Raw genomic sequence first — 17,705 nt, 5'->3', positions numbered from 1 at the left:
TTGGGTGACCAAAGTGATCAGTAGTGTCTTTATCACAAATGTAGCATTTTTGCTGTAGTTAACATATTAGACCTTAAAACAATTCAAATATGTATTTACATTGTAGGTGGTCAACAAATATCTGTTTGTATATTCTAAGTGTAATCCTTTAGTGTGTGAAGTTTGAGTAACTGAAACAAATTCAAAGAGAGTAAAATTTAGAAATTTGCAAATAGAGCTTTACGGTAAAAAACAATTTATTAAACATAAAAATCTGTAGTTTTTCTATAGAAGACCATTATTGTTGTCACAACGGAGATACTTGAAATGTATATATAATTTGACAAATACCCAAAGTATTAATTTTGGAGATATCAGCAAGTTTAGTTAAAAAAAAATAACCCTCATTTGGCAATTATAATGGACAATCATTTATCTATCCAGACTATGTGTTGTTCTCACCGGAAGCAGTAGGTGGAATGAAATAACTCTTAGAATAGCCTTCCAGGCTAATGTAACCAACAGCGTATTTTTTCATTGTAGGACAGAAATACATCATTTATTTAGTAAAGTGTCAACTTCAAAAGAATTACCACATTTTCAGTATATTGTGGAAAAATTGTTAGAGTATTTTTTTCACTTTTAATGTTGAATCTTCACTAAATTGTTGAAATAAAATTGGAAGATGACAATTTGGAAATAATTCCTTCACAACACACCCTTTCTCACTTCCCTTCTCCCACCAAATGTTATGTCACTGTTGCTAGATCTGGAAACTTCATCCTTGCAGAATTTTAAATTGCTGTAAAATGGGAATATATAATTCTACCCTCAAATTATGTAGTTGAAAGAATAGGTAATCATGGATCTATATATAAAGTATTTTGATTTGTATATGAGGTTTGGATTGGCTCATATGCTTAATATTTATATTTAAAGTGACTTCACATATATTTATTTTAACAATTGCCAGTTAGACACCAACAATCAGAGAGCAGTCTCTTCTGGGCGTAAGTCATGAAGCTAAAACCACTCTTTCAGATTTTCTATGCTTAAAATGAATGGGTAGATACGTACAAATATATATTTTTAAAATGTTTTTTCTTTAATTTTCTGTACTGTTCTGTAAAGCTTGATATAAACTTATTCTTGTTTTGACATGTGTGATCTTTATACAATTGGAATAGTTGGCAAATTCCTTAATGCCATTTTCTTATTTAAGATGTGGTAGTCTTTTTGTTTCTGATACATTGCTTCTGAACTCTGCTGGCAAGCTTATAAATCAGATCACCAATCATCCATAATTTATTTCTGTAGGTAATTGAATGTGCTCTGTGTAGAATACAAATGTTTTTAACAATATATCTGAGCATCTTAAATGTGATAGGTTTAAAAGTTTACAGAATAAATCAATTTTTTCTCTCTCATTGTTTTATTCCTTTTTATTTCATGAATTTTATATATATGTATATACACCCACACATATACATACACATATATGTTACAATATATGCAGTCATGGAAACTAGATATATACATTACTCAGATCTATGCCTTCTAAGAAGTATAAAACATTTTTTTAACTTTAGAAATCATATGTTTAAATATCTATTTTAAATTTTTAAATTTATGTTAAAATTGAGGATAATTTTCTAAATGAAGCAACAATGTTTTTATTTCCGCTAAAGAGAACTGATTGTACCTACTTGCTTAAAAGTAAATCTTCTCATGGGAATGTCATTTTGGCCATTGAGAGATTTTTGTAAAATGATGAGATGTGCTGTAATTTTGGACACACCATAAGACACATTCTGCAATGTGAAATGTTGTCAGCCTTCTGAATCATATATCCTATTATATATCATATGGATATGGATAGCATACACCCATGTAATCCCTGAAAATATTCTCTTTATCAATATTTATATGAATTATAAACAGAAAATAAATATTTCAAATTGCTTCTCCTAACTTTTTACATTCTTTCTAAGAACATTTTTAATACGTGCTACCATCAGATCTTGCTTATTTAAAAAGCTTCCATACAATGGAAAATGTCAACATAAAGGCACAACAAGTCAATGTACCGTAGAATATAGTTTGCCCTTTTGTTTCTGAGATCTTCATATTTATTGATCTGCTTTTTTGTGTGTGTCTGCTGTGATTTTATGTTTCCTATTCTTAAAAAATAATCGTTCTTGTCAGTTGATATGTCAACATTATGTAAAAGCCAATTCTGTATTGAAAAGTAGACAGTTCGTTATTAATATTAGCACCACTGACTTGCATTTTAGAAGCCCTGAGCACTTTTTTTTTTTTTTTTTTCCTACTAGAACAGAGAAAATCAAAGAGTGCAACTTAGTAGTCAGGAATGTCTAGGATATGGGCCCCTGGGCACTTTGTTTGCTGCCCTCAGGTGTCCTTGAAACTTTTGGAGTGTTCAGAGTATAAAAGCTGGGAGGCATATGACTTCTCTCCTCTCTCTTTTTGAGACAGATATTCGCTCTGTCACCTAGGCTGGAGTGCAGTGGCGTGATCTTGGCTCACTGCAACCTCTGCCTCCCAGGTTCAAGTGATTCTCCTGCCTCACCCTCCTAAGTAGCTGGGATTACAGGCACCCACCACCACACCTGCCTTACTTTTGTAGTTTTACTAGAGATGGGGTTTCGCTATGTTGACCAGGCTGGTCTTGAACTCCTGACCTCAAGTGATCTGCCTGCCTCGGCCTCCCAAAGTGCTGGGATTATAGGCCGGCCTGAAGTCATTTGACTTCTATAAGAGACTTATAAAACACAAAATGCTGTATACTCACTGGTTCTAAGAGTAGAATTCAAAAGTTTGGATAGAGAAAATATTCAGACTTGCAGGGTTTTCAGATCATTAATGTAACTGAGTTTGCTTATTCACATAAATTTAGTTTACTGACAGAAAGTGAAAAATGAAAGTAGACACAGGACAAGGGAAAAGAACACTGACAAATCTACCATGGTTCTTATTTTTCTGCTGTCATCTTAATACTGTATCACAAGGATAATGTAGGTCCAATGAGCCTACCTGACACGCAAAATCATTATGCAGAGTAAATGCAATCATGTTTAATAAAATATTATATAAAAGTTTAAGAAGTATGTAATTATTCAAATGTAATCTTTCTTTTTTAATCTAGAGTATTCTTTCAGAAAAATGTTGCTTCATGTCATAAAATACTGCTTTATAAAGACTTTAATATAACTGACAAAAGCATGAATTCTGTGGATTGTTAAAAAAGTATCCATAGAAAAGCTGTTTGTATTCACTTTATTGCCACTCGTTTTTCCGAGTAAGAATTGAAGTTTGGCTGGGCGCGGTGGCTCACGCCTGTAATCCCAGCACTTTGGGAGGCCGAGGCGGGCGGATCACATGGTCAGGAGATGGAGACCAGCCTGGATAACACGGTGAAACCCCGTCTCTACTGAAAATACAAACAAATTAGCTGGGCGTGCTAGTGGGCGCCTGTAATCCCAGCTACTCAGGAGGCTGAGGCAGGAGAATGGCGTCAACCGAGGAGGCGGAGCTTGCAGTGAGCCAAGATCGCGCCACTGCACTCCAGCCTGGGCGACAGAGCGAGACTCGGTCTCGGTCTCAAAAAAAAAAAAAAAGAATTGAAGTTACATCAAACTATCTAACAGTACATGGTCCCACATTGGCTATTATTTCAGAGTTGCTTTATTTCCTTAGGAAGTCTGTCTTTCCTCTTTGGTACGCTAGGTAAGCATACATATAAAACAAGATAAAACTATAAGATGCAGACCTAATTTCAAAGAAGTTACAGTAGTATTCTGAAACAATATTGTGTTAGTTACGGATTCTTTAATATTTGATTATGCTTGCCACTGTGACACACACCCAGACCTATCCTGATTATTTATAGAATCAAATGCACACCACTAAGCAAAATAATTAGTAATAATTTGTTCCATTATTCTGCAACTGTCTGGAGCCATACATTTAAGCATTCACAAGTTCTCAAGAAAAATGTCATAATTCCTGAAATGACTACAAATAATTTAAAAATTCTTGGATACTTATTTTGATTATCACAAGATACTTGCATCTTTCTTTTTGTAAAAAGTTTCCAATTAAGACAATTTGGTGAACATAAAACTGGGATTTAATTGTTCAACATTTTTGGCTTTTCATTCTGGTAAATTCAAAAATAGAGGAAGAAATCCTGATTGTTCAGTTAATTTTTGACAAGATTTAACAAATAATATACTGTCTATGTGGTTGACTTTGGATAACTGAAACCAAATAGCACTTTTGTTTTGGACTTCCATAAAAACAAATGAAATATTAGAATTAGTTTATTCCAAAATATTTATTAATCACATTCTCTGTGCCAGAACCGTTCTATATTTTGAGGTTGCATCAGCGAACAAAACAGAAAATCCCTTCCTCACGAGGCTTACATTTTAAGTAAGAGATAGACAAGAAATATAAGTGAAGAAATGGTAATTAAATATATTTACGGTAACTATTAGAAAGTGGTAAGTGTTAATGGGGAAACAACAGGATGGGATAAAGGAGACAGGCATCCATCGGGGCTCAGCTCCCTGAGGGCATGTCCAGCCTCCCTCAGACCACTCAGAACTCCCTCTTCTTCCGTGGAGGCCAGGCTTTTGCTCTGCACTTTCTGCAGAACTCCATCCACCTGATGGTGTATACCCTGGCCTTGGCCAACTTAGACAGTCACCTCATCTCTGAGCTCAAAAGCTAGATAGAACAGAGACGCAGAATAAACTCTTCCTGGCACAGCCTGCTCTCCCAGGACCTGCTTAGCATCATGTCCCTCTTTTGGAGACCAGATCTGCCCCTAGACCTTTTGTGAGAGAAGGTTACATCGTCTGTAAAGTGTGAGAACTGGAGAAGACTCCATGTCCTTCCAGCCCTGGGATTCAGAAATTTCCAGGGCCCCTCAGACCCTCGCCCCTCCAAGTCCCTGACTCCCTTATGAATCTTGTCCTTGTATCAATAAAAACAGTAGAGGCTGTGGAGAGCTCTTTGACGCCGCCCTCCTCAAGCCGGGGGCAGGACTTCAGCAGGGCATAAGCCAATCTCATGTCTGGTATAGGTTGTTGGTGGAGAAGAATCGTCCAGGAGAGGCCTTGACAGGAGAGACAGCCAATCGACGCTGCATCCAGCAGCGTTGGGGGCGGGGCCTCTTGTGATTGACTCGGAATGAGGGAGTTTTGCGTTCCTCTCAGGCCCGCGGACTTAAGAACTCTTTCAGAGGGAGACACCTGGGTGGCTGCTCTTGTGGAGAAAGACTCGGGGCACAAATAAGGCGCTTTTTATTTTGTTTTGTTATTGTTGTTTGTTCAAATAAGGCTTTTTTTGTTTTGTTGTTGTTGTTTGTTTCTTTCTTTTTTAAAACTCCGCAAGAGGGTTTTAGGGCTTTTTCTTTCCCCGTGGCTGTTGTTCCCTGTGGGGTAGGGGCCTTTCCCTCACACACCTGGGGTCGCACCTCGTGTGGTTGGCGTCAGCCTGACTGAGACAGTCGTATCCCAGCAGAGGTCTGAAGGAGGCCGCTGACTGGGCAATGAGAATAGTGGAAGCGCTTGCCAGGCTGAGGGTACTTCCCGATAGACCACATGAGCTGAGGATCCAGTGTTTCTTTTTCTGGAATTACTTCAATAAAAGGTTTGTTTGTTTGTAAAACATTTAAAAGTAAATCGATTCAGTCATTTAAAGGCAGGCAAAAGTAAAAAGGGTCGTTTACAAATTTCCCAGATATTTTGGTGTAAAAGAAAATTCTGTGAAAAAATATATACAACTTGTCTTATGAAAAGAATTATTGCTAGGGCTTACAGGAAAAAAATTTAGTATTTAGAATTTGTACTCTTCCCTCTAATATTAAAAACAACAACAACAACTGAAAGTAAAATGATGTGCCGAGTTTCGTGCTGGTGAGGCACAAGTGTAAGTTGAATTTTAGCCTGAGAAGAAACATGGAAATAGTTACAGTTTTTCATATTAGCAGAGGTGTGTGCTGTCTGAACCACACTCCAGTTCCCAGTGTTCAGTTCAGGTGCTAGAAGAAGTCTTCATGGTACAGCATATGAATTTTTAAGATTGGTAGATTTATAATTGCTTTGTTTATTAGTTGCTTTGGCTTTATTTTTTTTGTTTGAATTAGAGGAACGGGATCAATGATTTTAATTTAGAAACCATAGACTAGAGTAAAATTAGAATTTAGTGGCATATAGACCATCTGCTTTTACATATTTAAAGGCGTATATTTAGAAGAAGAGTTAGATGTATTCCAAATAACCCCAAAGTTTGTGTTAGGACAAAAAGACAATAACGTGAGACGTTTTGGTTGAAACGAATAAAATTCTTTAAAATGGTACAATTATGGAAAGGGTGGTGTTAGGAATGATTGAGTAACCAATATATGCAGGTATGCTTTTAGAAAACTAGTGGGGCATTCAAAAAAGCATTGCAAGGCGATTGTTCTTAGTATCATAAGCAGTTTTTTTGTTGTTGTTTGTTTTGTTTTATTTTGTTTTGTTTAGCCCCTTCATTTAACCAAGATTTAAAGAGTGTATGGATACTGGACTTTTTTTCTCTACCCTTAAGGAATAATAGTAATACATGTAGACAAATATTTATGGGATTTTTAGATCGTTGCACATAAAATAGAGGCAATATAAAGTGTTGTGGGATCAAGATGAAATGCACATTTCACAGAAAAGGGAAAAAGTGACATTTGAGCTGAATATTTAAGGATAAGTAGTAGTTTGTCAAGTCAGCTGGGCAAGTCCTCAAAATATATAATCAAAATTATTACAACAGCATCCTAACTAGTTTCACACTCTCCAGACAAGATTTTCCATACTTTATCTTTTCAGACAAAAGAAATAACAGCATAAACAAAATTACAGAACAATAAAATGCAAGGGATATTTGGGGAGAAACTGGAGAAAATGAAATAGGTTAAAAAAGGATGAGATGGTGTAAATTAGTGGTTTTTAAACTTCGGTAACGTGGGCCACATTTATGTTGATATATTCACAGTTATATTCCAGTTCCAAAAAACTAGTACTAATTACAGCATTTTCTTTGTTATTCAATAAGGCATATAAGAATCCACTAAATTTTAAGGAAATGACTTTAAATTTTTGGCATTTTACTTATTTGTAGTGAAAAGATACTTTATAGAATATTGTATGATTATATCTGCTCTATGTCTCTCAAGAGTTGGGCTGTGAATCAGTCTAGGCTGGGCATAGTGTTAGGGTCAAAATCAGAAAAAAATGTTTAACAATCTTTATCTATTCATTCAACAGAATTTATTGAATGACTACTACCTATTATGGACTGTTCTAGACACTGAAGACAGTAACATTCCTTTAGAGGAGGTAAATTCCTATTAAAAATTGAAATTGAAAAAGTGAAGGAAAACAAAATTTGCTATTTCATATTTCTTACTCTTAATAGGATTTTCTGTTCTGTCTTGTGCTTGTAAAACTTCCAACTATCCTCCAAAGTCAGAGTATCATAATACTTTGAAATATCAGTCTCAGATATTAATTATCCTCATTTCTTCATCTTTTCAAGAAGAATTTAGTGATGGAAACACTTGTTATCTTCGTATGTTTTAGTGTCTGGTCTATAACACTGGACAAATTTTATTGATTTATAAAACCATTGACCTATATGAAAAGAATTTAAGGTAGGGCAAAGTGAATTCATGTAATTATAGGATTCTACTTATCTTTTAACTTTTAAATTTCTGCTTTTTAAAATCCTAGGATATGTGATGGAATGGGTTTCTTTCTTGAGATTTCTCATTTATGTGCTTATAAAATCATATTTGTCTAATTTTATATCACAGCTTTATTCTCAAAGAGTTCTTCATTTTTTTTTCCAAAATTAAGCCTAGAACAATGATTTCCTTTTAGGAAGAAGTTGCTTCTTCTAAATTATTAGATACAAAATTACTAATTAAACATGGTTGTACTTGATCATATATTTTGTTTTTATGGGTTCAGACTTTCACTATATTCTTATTCTTGCTTTAGCTCACAATTTGAAATCTAAGTTACAAAGAAACATATTTAGCAAAACATTTTTCAAGGATAATTCAGTCAGTCAAAGGCTTTAAAACAGTGTGGATGAAATAGGGAAGGGGGAATATAATTTTCTACTCTAAATTTTCTTACATATTGTAAAAAATGTTTTGATCACAGGATACTGAGGATACTGAGCTCTGAAGTTGGGTGGTTAACACAGCTTGGACAACTTCTGGAAACATTTTCCTGTTAAAATGATGCTGACTTAAGTCTCTAAAAATCTGGCATAATAAAATACATAAGAGGAGATAACAGAAGACATTCTACAAAAAGAATAAAACCTGTGTAAAGGCTTAGTTATGATACAGTACATGTCTTCATAAAAGTGCAAGATTTCGTAGCAAGAACAAGGCAAGGAGGGAGAAGAATTGAGAAGTGATGATTAAGACATAAATATAAGTTAGATCTTGCAGACCCTGCATGTTTGTATTTAAGGGTGACCTGTTATGTATGTGTTTGAGTACCACTGATTTTAAGATTCGTGTGACAACTTAACAATTTTTAGAAAGAATACTATATTTGCAACACATAAGGCGCATAGAATATTTTTTAGAGACACGAAACTAGTTAGGATGCTATTATAATAATTTTGATTATATATGTTGAGGATCTGGTCTAAGTCCTGATTGTTCAGAAGAAGAATATTTAGGAAGTAGGAGTAAATAATAATTGATGATAACTTGGAACTAGGTGGAAATGCAGATTGCTGGATTGAAGAACAATGTGGAGGCTGTCTTCCTTCCATGCAGTTAGAGGCCAGGTTAAAAGCAGCACATTTAAGGTTTATCTGGCTGGGTGATCTATTATATTTTCCTTCAGTTGTATTATTTCCATTTCCTTCTTTTATATGCAACCAAAGTTCCCGGCTCCCCTCATATTCCTATATTTCTGTTCGAAAGTACACTTGGTATTTAACACTAGAAGTTCTGATTTAAATAAATAAAATTTGAAATTGGAAGAGTTTTAGTTTTGAAAGGAAAAGACACATAAATCTAGGGAATCCAGAAGAATTATGTAAATAATACTTAAAATTGAGAAGATACATCAAGAAACTGAGCATAAGATAAATACACAAAATACATTAGAAAAATTATAACCAGTTAGATTATATTATAATGCTAAAATATACCTCTGCAAAATATCAAATAAAGAGTTTTCCTAAAAGAAAATGTGCAGGTACTGTAAAGAAAACTATTTAACTTCACTGAGAGATATTAAAGAAGACAGAGATAACTGCAAAGACATAGTATTAATCTTATACTTTTGCTGTCTATCTGGTATCTGTTCTCATTGGTGAGTCTATTCTAATTAATTTGTGATTCTACTATACTATTTTTTTTACTATTTCTAACCATGATCCCTGCTGTTAATTCTTTCAAAACGAGTGCAATATAACCCCAGTGACAAGCTCAAAGTTCTTTTTCAGCAACTCAACAAGTTTGAAAACAAATGCAGGTGGATATAAAAATTTACAAAAACATACAAAGTGAAGCTAGTGTTTCATGACATGAATGTAGAAATACAAAGAGATATGATCATTTAAAAATGTTGTAGATACATATTAAAATTGAGGAAATCAGTACAACAAAGCATTAATTCTAGTATGTTTTAGAACATAGTTTAGATGAGGTAGGAATTTCCATAAGCAAATGGAGAATAGAGTGTTTCAAATGTTACTGAGAAAACTGACAGCTGCATAGGAAAAAATCAATCAATATCTCATCTCTTACTTTGAAGCAAAATATATCTCAGACTGATTAAAAATTTTAATGTATAAGATAGAAGCAAAAGTTTATCGTAGGAGGTACACAATGAAGATTCATTTAATTTCTGAATAGAAAAAGGCTTTCTAAGCATAAATGCAATTTGGAAAATCACAATGAAACAATACAGACATAACAATTTTTTTTATGAAAAAAGTTTAAAAAGGAAGACAATAAAGTGGGGAAAAATAAAAAAGTTTAATATCCTTAGTGTAAACATAACTCATACCAGTTGATAATAAAAATGATATACTTCAAAATTAGGCTATTCCAAATCCCTTTAGATTGGAACTGATGGTGAGCAAAAACCTCCCAAGGCTCCTCCAAGTGGTCTTTAACTGATTTTCTAAAAGTTTCAGATCTAAGTGACAGTCCTGTATCACTTAGCAAGGACAAGGTAGGGAGAAATTGAGGAATTTTCCCCCAATGTGAGGGCAGCACAATGACATCCCAAGGCGAGGGTGGATGAGAAGTGACAGTGGAATTCTAACATTTCTCTTCCTATTTTTATTCTTCCACACCAAAGCCTGACTTCCCCACCCCTAATGTACAGAGGGGTACAAAGGTAGGACCCACACATTCCATTGTTGGAGAAAATTTCTCAAAACTTCCCTTCCCCCCCACCCCCTTTTTTTTTTTTTTTTTTAAGACGGAGTCTCACTCTCTTACCCAGGCTGGCGTGCAGTGTCGCGATCTTGGCTCACCGCAACCTCTACTTCCCTGGTTCAATTAATTCCCCTGCCTCAGCCTCCCAAGTACCTGGGATTACAGGTGCACACCACCACGTGTGGCCAATTTTTTTGTATTGTTAGTAGAGACCGGGTTTCACTATGTTGACCAGACTGGTCTCGAAATCCTGACCTCAGGCAAGCTGCCCAACTCAGCTTCCCAAAGTGCTGGGATTACAGGTGTGAGCCACCGCTTCTGGCCCCACCTTTTTTCTTTATAGTGCCTCTGGAGTAAACCTTGGTGTGTGGGGGGAATCCAGAAGCGGAGCAAGTTATTGGTCTTCTATTTATGCTCACTGTCTTAGTGCATATCTAGAAATGTTACTGTAAACACCATATGTATATACTGGTGACTCCTTTAGCCACCTGTGTATTTGATATCAATACTTGGACTTCTAAGCACTGTAAACTTAACATCTCCAACACTGAGCTTTCACTGTTTCTCCCAGATTTCAACATCTGATGGTGCTCTCCACCTAATCAAGGATCCTCCATCTCTCCAATTGCTTAGACCAAGAATTTAGAGTCATTTTTGACTCTTTCCTTTCTCACAAACTCCGTTGGCTCTCAGCAAAATTAAGTCAGAAAGCAACCTCTCTATTGACCTCCATTGCCATCAATTCTATTCCCAGAACATATCAGCAACTATCACTTGATTATTCAAGTAACTTCCGCCTGGCCCTGCCCTAACCCTACTCTGTTCAACACATCAGCTCAGTTTTTATCAGATGTAAATCAGACATGATATTCCTCTACTAAAATGTTCCAATGGCTTTCTCCTTATGGAAGACTATAATCACAAGACTGTGCAATAACCCTGCAAGGTCATATAATACCTGGCCCATTGCTATCTTTCCAACAGCATTCCTAACCACTGTCTTTCTTGGACACTCCACTCGAGTTAGAGAGTCCTGCTCAAGGTTCCATGCATATATATGATATATCTCATATAACTACATGGCTTACGTCTTCACTTCCTTCAGAACTCTGCTAATAGGACCATTATCAGACAGGTCTTTCTCAGACCTCTAACCATATATCTCTCTGTACCACTCACACCACTTAGTTTCATTTGTAGAGCTTATCACTACCTGGCATGCTGTGTACTTACTACTTCATGTTTATTTTGTTCCTCTCCAACAAGAATGCAGGTTTTTTGAGGATGATATCTTTGTCTGTTGTTTTGACTCCTAGAAGGGTACCCAACACATATAAAGTGCTCAATTAACTTTTGTAAGAGAGTGTTGAGTGAAAAAATAATTCTTGAATAAATTAAAAGGAAGGTACTATAATATTTTATTTGATGGTTTTCATTTTGGAGTACGGGCATATGTGTTTTTCTTTTATTAAAATTTTTGTTGCTAACTATCTGGCCAATTCTGTACTGTCCTGTTTTTCATTTAAATAGTCCTGATACAATTTTTGTTCTTCCTTGTTTCTTTAAGTTTTTACTACTCCTTACTCTCACAATCCATATGTGCCGCTTATGTGCTTTTATTTTTTTCTCTTTCTAAAAGACAAAACACAAATAAATGTGTGTGGAGGCCATGAGAGCTATAGTTAGTGTGATTAGTATCCTGGAGGGGACAATCCCATAATTAATGTTTTATATAAATAAATGCCTGATTATTTGTGCATATGTATGCAAGGGTGTATGTAAATTGTGTCTGTTGTGAATATATCTCTCATAAGCTAATTGTATACCACAATTTAAATTTCTTATAAAAGTGAAGTAAGCAACCCGTTTAATTAAGGGTCTTCCTGTCCAACATTGTTTATCTGAAAGTAGGTTATATAGCATTTAAAATTAAAAATACAAATATGTATAAGATTCTAACCATAGATATAAATACTTATGTTTAAATGTATAAGCATATTTTATCTTTAATTCAAACTGGTAGGAAAAAATGCAAATACAACATGGTTAATTTTTTTTTACTATGGTAGCTGTTCGGTGAACATTACTCATTCAAATAAATTTATAGAGTTATATACCATGAATTTTGTACTACAATATTTATTCAGTAAACGTGTAATTCAAAGGATTTCATAGAACACTATACCATAAAAATCAGCTTTAAAATACATTTTATTTTTAAAAATACATTTAGAGAACCCTCAAGGAACAAAAATTATATCTGGGCTGAAATATGGTACAGAGACTCATTCCCCATTTGTCATGTTAATAGTTATTAGCCTTAAAATTGGATAAAAAGATAAAATGGCATGAAGTAAAATGAAACATCCCCAAAGAAAAAGCATTCATTTTCTGACTATAACCATTACAAATACTATAAGTTTGGAGACCTATTTGTATGGGAAATCCAGAGGCAAATGCATGTTGGGAGGGAGGGATTTTATATTATGGTCTTTCTTCCTTAAGTTGTTTTTCCTGTAAGGGCTCCCAGTAAGGAGTTCCTTTCCTCTCCTTTCATGACAGTGAAACTATACAGGTACTTTTGCTGGACACTTCCTGGAGCTGCCAGAAAGCACACACTCAACTTGTCACAATATTTTCCCCTTACTGAGAGTATAAAAGAAGATGGGAGAATTTGCTAGGCCATGTACCCCTTGATTCCTCAGGCCCTTTACTCTCTTCTACTTCATTATACAATAATTTCCATTTTTGCTGTAATCTTGCTAAATTCTATTCTGTGATGTCTCCTCACTGGCATGAAAGAGCTGACTCTGTATCTGTTTTATTCATTAATATGCTTTCAGAAAGAGTACTTGGCATATAGAAAACATTTGACAATTATTCAATGAATGGTTTCTTAGCTTAAGAAAAAAATACCTCAATATAAGCACGATTTATTTTTTTGTGATGATTTTTGTGTTATCTTTATGACTATGTCTAACTGTAAATGTTCTATTACATATATGTTTTATATTCCAACTACAGTTTTTTTCTACTGTTACTAGACAGTCTTTCATCTTTGATATCTTTAAATAAGTAATACGCATGTTGACACCTGTGTAACTCATTCTCTGTCCCTGCCCTTTTGCCCCAGTCCGTTTTCTGCCTAATTGTCTGCAGACCCTGTTGCCCTCTGGCTTCCTTTTGGTTTGAGCCATTGAGTGGAACTGATGTTTTCCCTGTAACAGTCCCAGCCACCAGCTGTCATTCTGCACGGGTGTTTCCATTATTTTCCAAATGGAAATACATGACCCTTGGTGCCACCCCATTCCATTTTGATTCCTTTTCCACAACTCCATATAAATAACCCCTTTATTATATTATCTTGAAAATTATTCCTGAATGTGCTTACAGATTTGACTGGAGAATTAAGAAAATATGAAATTCAGTTTCTGTTTTGTTTTTCTTTGTTTTGCCTTTTCATAATAAATCCATTGTCTGATCCTTGCCTGATGTCCTAAAACAAATTTAATTTGAGATCTTGGAGTTTGGGGTTTGATAGATATTGATGCATAATGAAAATTAAAAACAGCAAAAAAGGTAATTATAGTCATATCTCTAAAAGAATACCAATACATTTGTCATTTTTTTCAAATAAAATTATAACTACATCATAAAATTGTCAGTGTAGTACAACATACTGGGATTTGAGGTATCTTGCTTGTAAAATAGACCAGATTTTGCTTGTGAAGTAGATTGTTAGAAAAATCAATGAAATGAATACAGGAAAATAAAAAGATAAATAATGTACAAAATAACATCTCTCCTATCATTCTTTTGAGAGGTATCAGTCTTGAGAATGACATAAATAGAAAACAAATGCATAGTATATACATTTTTAAAAAAAATATTGGAAATAAATTAAAGTAATGAAATTGAAGACCACAGATATTATTAGTGATTTCAAGCTTTTTCAACTACTTTCAGGCTTATATGAACATAAGATTAGTACTTAAACTGCCAGATATCAGATAAATAAAATAAATGTTAATATATACCTGATTATGTCACTATAAATTGTAATGCTCCCTTCTCTTAGAATAACTGGAATACAAATCATGTTGGTTTTCTTATCAATAAAATAGCAATATTTGCAATATACATCTATTTCACAGCCACATACCATGAAAAATTTCTACTTCATTGCATAGTGCATGGGTATTCCTTTCTGGAATTAAATAAAAAATGCACCTGAAACTGTATGCAGTCCATAGCAAATAGCTCTCTGTAAATACTGTGTCTTATTATTACTAATATCAACCTGCAAAATATATGCATAGTTCACATGCTAAAATGTCTCCTTAAATATTTTTGGTAAAGACTTTATGTAAAGAAGTGAGAAAACGAGGGAATTTTTGAAAGTTCTAATATCCTCCATAAATCAGGATTAACAAGTTTTGCAGGTTAACTATTGACTTATTTACCCAGAAATATGCAGACCTAATGTGAAATAGAGATAAACTACAGAAGAAGAGTAATATTTGTTTAAATAAACAGTTTTACAAAAGATTTTGCTTTGTATGTTTTTCTTTGTTTCTTTGATTTTCAGAGGGAGAAAGAGGGAATGGGCAGTACAGTGGGATTGAATTGCACCTTTTCTAGATTTAGCAGCCACATCCTTTCTGCACATGTTGCTCTGTAATTCTCTTTAAAATTTTACGCGTTCTCCTTATAAAATAAGGTACATATATGTGGTATTTGGAGAAACAGATCAGTGGTGCTCTTGAATAGGTAATTGAAGACACACATGTCTACTGTTGAGTAAACCTGAAGCTGTTACATTTCTATTCCTAGGAATATAGGCATAAAAGTTTTATTTAGTGATGAAAGTAAAGATATTTAAAATTCAATTTTAAATTCATAAGTATTCATATATTGTGCTTAGAATAAGAAAAATGATGGAAAAGTTAGGCATTACACTTTCCAGGGATCACCTTGAATAGACGCACTGATCATTTATTTCATGTTCAACATTTACCATGTTCTTTAATTGCAATAACCCTCAAAATTGTGAATGAGAAAATATGAAGACTAGATCCAACATAGATATTAATTTTGTTTAGTTAGTCCAATGAAAACAATAAATAAAATTATTGATCTCAAGTAGATAAAGTAAGTAGCTAACTCATTTATAATTAGTTTTTCTTTTAAAACATTGGCTTTCTAAACCAGTCTCATGGGTATTGTATCAGTTCAAGAGGCCTAAAGAAAATTTGTTATAAGCAATAGTTTATTTATGGGAATGGAATGTATTGAGAATGTAATTATGGGCAAATAATGAACGCATTTCCTTACTGTGCAAGGAAAAGCAATTTAGAATATTTATAGTTTGCATGTACATTTCTATATGTACTAATAATAGTTGAGGTTTATTTCCTCTAACCATAGGGAAGATGATCTTTTCCAGAAAACTTCAAATACCTCTGATCCTTTTATTTCAGTGAATAAATTTCTTTTTCTCCAATTTTATGCCTCTAAGCACAGTAACATTTTGTTAATGTTATAGACTGGCAAGCCAAAAAAATCTTAAAATTATTTTTTTCTTAGGTGTATTGATGTATATTTTATTTACAGTAAATTTCATTCTTATGCATAAAACATTATGTATTTTGACAAACATATACAATCATATAGCTGCAATAAAGATATTAAATATTTACCTCATGCCAAAAAGTTGCTTCATGGCCCTTTGTAGTTACTTCCTTCTCATTACCTCCAGCCCTCAGCAACTACTGTTCTGATTTCCATTTGTATAGTCTTGTCTTTGTTCAGAATGTCATTAAATCATATAGTATGCATCCATACAGTATACAGTATATGGATCTTTCACTTATAATCCTTTTGAGATTCATCTATGTTCTTGAATGTACATAAACTTGTTTATAATACTGCCTTATTACTGAAATATCTACATCATCTAATGATAATCCATTTTCATTCCTGACAAAGTTTGTATTCCTCCCTATCTTTCTTTATTTGATCAGTCTAGGAAAGCATTTATTGATTTTATTGATTTTTTCAAAGAACAAGGATTTAGAGTTTTTTTCTCTTTTTCTCCTTTCAATTTCATTGCTTTGAGCTCTTGTCATTATCATTCCTTTACTCCTGCATAGATTGTTTTCTTTTTTCTCACTTCTTAAAATGGAAGCTTAGGCAATTCTAACTCAATAGTGTAATACTCTATAAAAGTTTTTCTATCTGCTGTTAATGTTCTGGTTGTTGATGTTAAAATCTCTAACTGTAGTTGTAGACTTGTCTATTCCTTCAGTAGTATCAGTTTCTGCTTCATGTTAATATACATGAATATGGTTAGATAGTTAAAACTTATTGATGAATTTATTTTCTATCATTATGTAATATTCTACCTCTGGTAGTATTCTTCATTGAGTGGTCTGTTTTGTATAGCATTAGTTTAACCATTCTTTATTTGATTTGATTAATATTTGCATGGTATATTCTCTATTTTTACTAATAATCCATTATGTATTTCTGACACCTTTGCTGAGATATAATTTACATATGTTGACATTAGCCCATTTACAGTGTAAGTCAAAGGGTATTTATTATATTCAGTGTTCTGAAACACTCTCTACTAATTTTAAAAGTTTTTCTTCACTCCTAGCAGAAAACATACACTCACTAGCAGTAACTCCCCATCTCCACCACCAACAGCAGGAGCACTGGACAATTACTAATCTACTTTCTTTATTGTTGCCTTTATTGTTGCCTCTTCTGATTGTTCTATATAAATAGAATCATATAATGTATGATATTTTGTGACTGTTGTCTTTCACTTAGTATGATGTTTTCAAGGTTTACTCATGTTATAGCATGTATCTGTACTTCATTTTTACTGCCGAATATATCACATTTTGTGTATACTTTCGTCAGTTAATGAAGAATTGGGCTGTTTCCAGTTTTGGGTTAGTAAGAGTAATTTTGCTGTAAATTTATGAATAATTTTGATCTAATATTTAAGGTTAAACCCTTTTTATTTTGAAATAATTCACATTGAATTGCAATAAATAATACAGAGAGATCCTTGTATTAGTCCGCTCTCACACTCCTCAGAAGATACTAATGAGACTGGGTAATTTATAAACAAAAGAGGTTAATTGACTCACAGTTCTGCATGTATGTGAGGGGATGGGGCTCAGGAAACATAGAATATAAGGTTTGCATAAGGCAAAGGAGAAGCAAGCAA

The 17,705-nt window shown here is 33.8% G+C and overlaps 1 protein-coding gene across 3 annotated transcripts in view; it reads left to right on the top strand.

Annotated features, from left to right (window-relative positions):
- CSMD3 (CUB and Sushi multiple domains 3) overlaps positions 1-17,705 on the top strand; it is a 1,204,746-nt gene that overhangs the window by 384,842 nt on the left and 802,199 nt on the right. The window lies entirely within an intron of this gene.

The sequence above is a fragment of the Gorilla gorilla genome, chromosome 7 (genome assembly GCF_029281585.2).
Source record: "Gorilla gorilla gorilla isolate KB3781 chromosome 7, NHGRI_mGorGor1-v2.1_pri, whole genome shotgun sequence".
Lineage (NCBI taxonomy): Eukaryota > Metazoa > Chordata > Mammalia > Primates > Hominidae > Gorilla > Gorilla gorilla.
Note: the sequence above shows the minus strand (reverse complement) of the source record. Positions and strands in the feature narration are given on the sequence as shown.